Source organism: Dermacentor silvarum, chromosome 2, assembly GCF_013339745.2.
Source record: "Dermacentor silvarum isolate Dsil-2018 chromosome 2, BIME_Dsil_1.4, whole genome shotgun sequence".
Lineage (NCBI taxonomy): Eukaryota > Metazoa > Arthropoda > Arachnida > Ixodida > Ixodidae > Dermacentor > Dermacentor silvarum.
Genome location: NC_051155.1, coordinates 98,477,403 through 98,486,717, shown reverse-complemented (window position 1 = coordinate 98,486,717; position 9,315 = coordinate 98,477,403).

Sequence of the window (9,315 nt, the reverse complement as noted above, 5' to 3'; positions counted from 1 at the left end):
CAAGTTGTTTTATTACATTTGAACATCGACCCGCCCTTATTGAAAAAAATTTGCCGCGTATCTGCGTGCTTCGCTGCAAATGTCGTCGAAAGACGATAGTCTTCTGCCGGCCGTACTACATGAGTGCTGGTCTGATCTGCGGCCACCCGTGATGCTGTTCTCGTACCATTTCCGTCCTGGTATGAAGGTTTGTTTGAACAGATTTCATTTTACCGTATTATTTCATCAAGCGGCCATTTATATTTTGCCCTGCCTCAGACAGCGCTTCCTTTATGTTGAATCGGCCGCATCTGGCTGGCATTGATAAAATTGAGGAGACGCTGCGTGAGACATGGATGCCATCTGGCAATACATCGGGAAGCATGAGCTTGTGCAGAAGCTTTCCTTCCTCCATGGCAGAGGGTGCTCGTCGGCGCGCAGTCGGTGAACGTCGTTCGTCGGCGCGCATAGCATGGCATTTTCAGCGCACCTTAAGAAACTAGGGTCTTTAGAGTTACGTATCTATGTATTTTCTATTAAAGGAACACACCTCCTAATACTTACCTAGTGATGTTGCGCCTCAGATATGCGTAATATTTACTTTGTGATCGATAACGTTCACAAGTATGAACAGCCGTACCAGTTTAAGTAGTGTGGGCGGTAAGCAAGTGGTCCAACTTTGCCCGGGTGGCTGAATCGGGTGACAGACAGACAGACAAACAGACAGACAGACAGACAGACCAAATTTTCAGCGTTTAAGTTCCCCAAGAAAGACTATCGTCTTTAAAACCCTATTTACTAGGACATCAAGTTCACATTCAGTGAAAATGGGGTCTATTTATTTGGTGCTGTGCGAGATAAGTTTCTGGCTTAATTATGGTCGTTGAAAATAATTACTGCATGCTCGTTTTCTGCATATGTTCGTGCGTTCCACGCAAGGTGTCGAACCGAAGCGTAAGTGAACCAAGGACCGTAGCTGAACCGTTATTTTTAGCTGAACCGGAACTGAGCCGAACCGTTAGTTATCTGACATCTTAGAACTGAACTCGAAGCACAACTTATTTAAGCAACCGTTCCCAACCTGTTCGACAAGTGGTTCAGAAGGCACTGCGAACGCTCTTCTACAGCACGTCAGAGGGGAAACGCTGGACAAAGGCTCGAAGCATCCCGTGGTCTGGAAACGATTTTCAGGCTACAGGCAAGACTGAAATAACTTGAAATATCCTGCACTCAGTTGTGACACTTGTTATGATATTAATTTTTGGGCAACCAAAACTGCCCTTTATGCAATGGCAGCTGTGGGCGCTTTACATGTGCTCTCGCATCTTGCTCCAGCGAAGGGACCGGGACAATTCTGTTCAATTTTATTGTCCCGTTTCGGTGTTGTACGCGGTCGGCTGAGGTACAGTTGCAATCCAACTGCTCACGTGAAAACTATAGCGTTGGGACTCCTGTCTTGCTTACCGGTGCCGCCAGGTGTCACGTGTGACGCGACATTGCTTCACGTGACAATGACGGTGAAAGAGGGAGAGAAGGAAAACCCTCCGTTGAATCTACATACCAGATACGTGCGTGATGAAGAAGTAAATATTTTTATATAAAACCCCCACGAATTTTCAGCGTAAGTTTGCTCGCAAATTTGTTCTACTTGACACGAATTCCTGGAATGATACCAGGCCGTCGGTGTAGGTTGATGTAACTGCGAAATAAGACTACTAAACTAGGAGAAACCCAAATTCGGTAGCTGCTTCCGGGATGCAGTGCACCATTGCCATAAAATAATTGATCTACATCAGCTATACAGCAAGCTACGAAATTGAGGAAAAGTCTGTAATGCAATATGCGCGCTAGTTCGAACACACACACACACACAAAAAAGCTAAGACCGCTTCTAGGTTTCAGCCCTTTGAAATAACTGAACTTGCATGCGTGTGTAGTTAGAACTCGGTTGCAGGCTGTACAGAATATTCTTTGCAAAGGCAACTCTTGTCACATAGGCCTGTATCGTTGCCTTATCTTAACATACTAGTCCCTCACTGGTCCTTTAACCTCAACAGCCGATGTGCGCGCAGGTGTGAGGCAGATGACAGGTGAAACTAAACGGAATTAAATGCGTTTTCAACGCACTGGGCACTATGGCCTTCGAAAACAAATCCCAGCACTCCTCCGCACCTCGGTTTACAGTGTATTCAATTTCTTGCGTAACAATAAAGACACCGGATATACCAGGTTTGCACCAAATATTCGCGCATGTATGTTAAAAAAAGATTTCAGAAACGTTCTCGTACATCGATGTGGTCATCCTCCACAATACTTCCCAATAAATAATAAGCACTGTTTACATCTCTTCGCGATGTATATGAAGCAGTGCGAAAAAGAGCATGGGCTGTGCTGCCTTCCGAAGAAGCGAAAACATTTGCAGGCCAAATTTACGAAGGCGCGTGCACACCCAAGGAAGTGGTGGTCATTAATTAATACACTAAGAGGACGTAAATAATAATAAAAAACGATAGATAGGTTTAATTGAGAGTTTAAAGTTCCACCATTAGCGTTAGCTAACCAGATTAACTTGTTTTTTCCTTCAACAGGAAGCATTGCATCTATGGAGAAACGTGTATCTCATCTGCAGTCCCTATGCGATTCTTCAATTTGGCCAGCTCATGAACTAGAACTGTGCTATCTGCCGCAGGCAACCTTTAAGAATTTTTGAAAGTGTTCGCTGAAACACCCTGTAGAATGGCAATGCAAGCCATAAAATTAGAACTGTCGAAGTGGGTGGAGAAAAACGACGTATAGGGGGAGCATGGGCTGTGCTGCCTTCGAAGAAGCGAAAACATTTGCAGGCCAAATTTACGAAGGCGCGTGCACACCCAAGGAAGTGGTGGTCATTAGTTGACCACCACTTCCTTGGGTCAGTGTTGACCTTCATTAGACCCTTAACTTCAAATGTCACAAGTCGACTGGAACAAATATGATCTTTGTCGATATTCTGTGTACGAACTTCCAGCACATAAGATGTGTCTTACTGCGCATTATAAACAACGTTATCGCAACCAAAGTAGTTCCCGATGGTTTAAAGCAGTACTCAATCATTGCACTTTATAAAAATGGAGCCGAAAACAGAGTCGAAAACTACCGTGCATTAACAATACTTGCAATATTTAGTTTGAAAAAAAAAAACAGGATATAGTTATGCTTAGCTTTTTTAACACACATTATGTATGCTACTGTTACCAGTTTGGTTTTATAAGCGGCCATGATACTCTCGCAGCAGTTGATGAAGTTTGTGGTGTTTTAAAGCCCCCACTTGAAAACAACGCATTCGCATGTGAGCTATATTGTATTATAATAAACATTATTGTTTTCATTCCCGTGCTAGACGCACCCATGGAAGCCCTCTTCTGCTAAGCGCTTCAGCAGTGTTGTTTACTTTTGAATTTTCGGCACGATGACGAAATGCCGCCCTCGGAGCTCCCTCCAGTTTGCGTTTGGAGAACAAAGAAAAAAAAATCGCAGGAGGCTAAATCCGGCAAGTAAGGGAGGGTGTTTTATGATAGCGATGAAACTGTGTGCCACAAACACATGTATACCATCAAATCTGAGCGCGCAGGGACGTTTACGTGGTCGGGAATCCAGCGCTCCTCTTTCACTTAGTTAAATCACACGTGACGAACACGATGTCTCAGACGTTTCGGGATCTCCAAGTAGAAAGCTGCTGCCTCGAAAGTTTGCCCTTCGGGTGCAGATTCGCGGCGCACAATTTCGTGGCAGTTAAAAAAAAAAAAAAAAAAAAAACGCGCGATCAAGGCACTTTGATTCTCGCTTAATTTGCTCTTCCGCCCTCACGCCAACGCTATCATGTGTCCTTTGTCGTACCGTCCTCGTCATGCTGTCTTGTTCGTACCGTAGTCGCCATTCCCGCTTCTTCATCCGTTTGTCGTCAGACCATCGCCGTCAAGCCATCGCCGTCATAGAACCGTCGTTGTCTCGTTGGCCTCATTTCGTCGTCGCCACGTTGTCGGCGTTACACGCCTTGGTCGTTCGATTAATATCACACCCTTCTACGTCTTCTCATCGTCACTGCGCAGGCGTCATGCCCTCATTGTTATGCCTCCGTGCTGATGGGCGACCTTGGCAAGCGAGTGCCGTAGCAAAGTGGGACGGTACAGCAGCGTGTGGCACGAAGCCGAATCAACGAAAGCCTCAGATTTAAGAACTACGCGTGGTAAATAAACGTGACATCAGGAATGTCCTCTGTCCCTACATTGCTCGATTGCTATTCGCATTACCGTCGACAGTTATCGTGAGACGAGTTCTGCCGTAATTGGTTTTTCGTGAAGTTTGGTGAATTGGAAGTTGCCCTGCGCAATGAAATCGCATTCTTTGTGTTTCCCTCGTCTTCTACGAGCAGTTAAAAAAAGAAAACAATCGGCAGAGACAATTGAGATTGCCTAGGTGTGGGAATACGAAAGCATTATAGTCCCTTTGGTGAAATCTTTAGTCAGCCAGATGGCTGCGACGTGACGTGTGCAATCACGCACGCACTAGGCGCACACGTTTAATCAGCCAGAACCAGGTAGCCGCCGTGGCGTCGGGGAGGCGCGCTCGTCTAGCAGCCTGGAGGCCCTGGTGCGATTCCCACCTGGACCGAAATGTACCAAATTTTCTTTTCGAGGACATTAATTTACTTTGCGTACAGAAGCCTTTGTGAGTAATTTGACGTCAATACGAGCATTTTTGACGTGTTTTTACTCTTTGCGCCGTCCGCCATTTTTGGTACCATCGCTGGGACACGCAACCGACGACGACACATTTTAGCGTAATGGGGCATTTAATGCTTTCGCATTCATAACGGCTAATAAACTAGCTTGCTATCTCGTGTTAATAACTGAATTCTATGACGTCATACTGCCACAGGTCAGCGGATTCGACTAGCGCAGTTCATGACGCGTACATTGCGTTGAAATCGGTAAAATTAATTCGCTCCTCAGTTCGGATGCGAGAAGATAGGAGTGATGACACGCTCTTGTCTCCTGGGCATCCTTATTAGTGTTTTATTATCATCTTTCTCTAGACATTCTTCTTAGGGTCATCATAAGTCGAAGGCAGGCACTGGCACCTACTAGACGAAGACGAATAAAGTGACACAACCTTTCAACATGACTCAGCTGTAGTAACCACTCTGTTAATTTTTTGGTGGTTTCCATATACTTGAAAAATGGCTAAAAGAATTCAAAATTCTTAAAAATCAGGCTAAAGAAATGCTTAAGTGATACTATTAAACTTATTGCAGTGACCTCAAATTTGGGTAATTTAATTGAAATGATAATGAATTCCCTTCTTATGAAATTTGTTCAGGGCGAAGATTTGCTCATGGATAATTCGATTTAGACCAAGGCATTAAACTTGGTATGCCCATGTGGGTCTAGAAAGCAGAATAACAATAGCACGTCGCCAAAGACACGTCACTGCTCTCTTGACGCTCTAGATTTTTCCAAAGCCTACGACAGTGTAGAAAATAAAATTTACCGGAGACGACGAAATCCTAAATTCCTAAATTAAATTGTGGAAGATGGATAGGTCAATTTTCAAATCACAGGAAATTTTACTTTTATTTAGGAGGCTTCTCTTCGAGTACCTGCAGGGAGTCACGCACTGTTCCTCAAGGAGCTGTTCACCTGTATTAGGATATCTTGTTCAGTTCCAGTCCCCGTTACCACATATTCATATGTATACGCATATCACATAGCGCTATTCGCATCAAATATTGACATTCACTCACTATATTAGCACTTGCAAAAATACCTGTACGCTATTTAAAAATACTTCACAATGAGACAATGTTTCTTCTCCCTTAATGGTAAAAAAAGTGCTAAATATAAAATTTTCCTTCGAACAAACCGGCAAACATGTCGTTATGCTATCGTCTCGAATTGACTCAGTCAAGTATCTGGTGTAGTTTACGACGACTTCCTTAGCTGGCATGTGTACATTGAATATAGGTAAGAAAATACCGGCAGAACCCCTCTCCCGATGAACGTAGAAGTTAATTCGATTATAATTGATCAAATGTACCGTCAATTCACCGCTGAAACGCGTGACGTATAAGGCGTGTATGCATCCGGGTTACTCTGATGCTTCGATGGTGATGATGATGATTTAGTGGTGTCCAATTTGAAACGGTGTGGCGATAAATAGTCGCCTAGCTTGCTTGATTTAATCAGGCATGCTTTACAACTAGCATTTTTGTGTACACCTCTTGTATTCTCTTCCTCAAAGCTTCTCTATCTGCCTTGTACCTATGCCTGCAATGAATAAAGTCGTATCTATGATACCCTGCTTTTTTTCCACCAATGCTCTAAACGTCTCTTGCTTATCTCGATTGCTGACCGGATGATGCTTCCGTCTACTTTAATCACAAGCGTTTCTGGTAGGTGTACCTTACCTACGGGCCTCACTTAGTGATTACCTTCACATTGCATTAGGATGTGCCGAATGGTCTCCAGATTTTTGCTGCAGCTGACACATACCTCATCTTGTGGCGAGTATTTGCTCCGGTACGTTTTTGTACTTACGCAACCATCTCGAGCCTCAAATAGCAAGGAGCATCTTATCTTTGTCTTATCGTACAGATTTTCACTTCTAATTTCTTTCTTCAAATTCTTGTAGATCACCTTGGTTCTTTTTGTTTCCATTCTTCGCATCCAATTAACTGTCTCTATTTTGCTCACTTCCTTTCTGATGACTCCTGGTTGTCTATTTACAGTTTCAATTAACCAATACTTGGTTGTCAACTTTCATGACCTCTTCCTCCATTATGTGTCCACGTTTTTCAGGTACAAATTTAGGTACAAGTTTTAGCCGCCAATTTATTTTCATCGATGTCCTGAGTCCTTCATCAAAACTAATTTTGCTCAGCGCTTCTCCAACTTCGAAAGAGGCCCAATCCAAATCACCCAGGACTGACTCACTTGTGGTTTCGTGGGCTCCCAAAACCAACCGGCCTACACCGTCTTTGTTTAACTTCCAACCCCGACAAGATATCCGATTTTAAGCATATAATGGCATTTGCGAATGTTAGCGCTGGCACCATTACTCCTTTCCAGATTCCACGCACCACCTCATATTTATTGTAGCCTCAAAGTGCTCCGTTTCATTATTGCTGCATTCCGCTTCCCCTTTATTTTCAGATTATCTTGGTTGGTGCTTGAGTAAGTCTTTCCTTCGTTTATGTATACGCCGAGGTACTTAAATTGTTGACTATGGGTACGAATTGTTGAATTGGCACCACGTAAACACTCGTCTCTTCATTAAAGATCATAATTGCTGATTTCTCCGTGCTAAACTTAAGGCCTAGATTTCTCGCCGCGTTGCCACAGATATTCGCAAGTATCTGTAAATCTTGTTTATTGTCCGCTAGTAGCACAATGTCATCTGCGTACATCAGTCCAGGTACCTACTGTTGCACCATTTACCCATTACGCATGTAGGATAAATCAAAACCTAATTCGCTGTTTTCCAATCATGTTTCTATGCACTTAACATCAAGCCTGAACAACAATGGAGACAGAGGATATCCTTGCTTCAGTCTTTGGTGAATTACCACCACTTCATTACCTTTTCGACCTTCCCATACAACTTGTACTCGGTTGTCTCTATATACCTCCCTCAGCAGCTCCACAAAATCGTCATCTATGTCTTCATGCTTAAGAATATCCCATAAAAATTCCCTGTCTATGTTATCATAGGTTAATTTATTATCTAGAAATGCTATCGATAAAGTTAAATTGCGAGCTACTAAAATCTCTATGCACTGTGTTAGTACAAACATATTATCCTCTAAGCGTCTGCCTGGCCTGAACCAATTCTGTAGTTCCCCCTATACGTCGTTTTTCTCCACCCACTTCGTCAGTTCTAATTTTATGGCTTGCATTTCCATTCTACAGGGTGTTTCAGCGAACACTTTCAAAAATTCTTAAAGGTCGCCTGGGGCAGATAGCACAGTTCTAGTTCATGAGCTGGTCTACTCGAAGAGGCCGACATTACTTGCTCAAAAAATTGAAATGTAAAATCGACTAATTGACAAAAATTAACTAATTAAGTTTTTAACTAATTACCTGATGGCCCATATTGCAATTTATAAATTGTAGCCATGGAGTTCGCAAGGCGGATCCACTTGGAACGAATTCTCGGGATGACACCAGTTTCGAGATATTAATTACCGAACTTTGCGGAGAAATGCATTGGCGTTCCAGTTAGGTTCTTAAAAAAAATGTCGCTTTATGCATTGAAGCACAAAATTAACTGGAACGCCAATGCATTTCTCCGAAAAGTTCGGGAATTAATATCTTGAAACTGGTGTCATCCCGAGAATTTGTTCCAAGTGGATCCGCCTTGCGAACTCCACGGCTAGAATTTGTAAATTGCAATATGGGCCATCAGGTAATTAGTTAAAAACTTAATTAGTGACTTTTTGTCAATTAGTCGATTTTGCATTTCAATTTTTTTGTGCAAGTAATGTCCGCCTCTTCGAGTAGACCAGCTCATGAACTAGAATTGGGCTATCTGCCACAGGCAACCTTAAATAAATTTTGAAAGTGTTCGCTGAAACACCCTGTTACTCACCGACGTTAATGTACCTGGCCTGTACGAGCTCGTCTTATCCCTATATCCTTTGCCTTTGTAGATGAGGTTCATTTTGCTTTCGCACCATCCAACCGGAATTTTCTTCGTTCTAATCACTTGCTCTATGGCATTAGTCAGCAGTGCCTTGCTCTTTGGACCGAGGTTTTTGATTAGCTGTATTGGTAGTTCATCAGGACCTGCTGATGTGTTATCAGGGACATTTTATGCTACCTTTTTCCAGTAAAAGCTTTCTATGCTAAATTTTGATCTCTCAGGTCTCTCTGTTGTTGTTGGATCTGTTGTCTGAACTACGCTTTTTCTCGTGCTGAAGCTATCCATAATAACGTCTGTGATGTACCGCAGCGCATCGTCTCCTTCATAGACGTTACCGTCGTCAACCCTTATAACCGTTCGCGAGTTTTTAGTTGGAGCTCCGAGTGCTTTTATATGGTTGCAGAATATTTTTGGCGCGCCTTTGTCTCTTTTATGAATGTTGTGCACCGAACGCTCCCTTGCGCATTTAATTTTTTCTTGAACGAGCTCACTCGCCACCCTTTCCTTTTCTCGGTATGTGTTCAAATTAAGGAGCACCTCTTCTTCGTGTAATCGCAACTTTTTGGCTTCTCGATGATGCTTAGACGCCTTTTTACGCTTTTCTACAGCTCGCTTTATTTCATTGTTCCACCACTCACGTCGTTTTCTCTTTCCAAT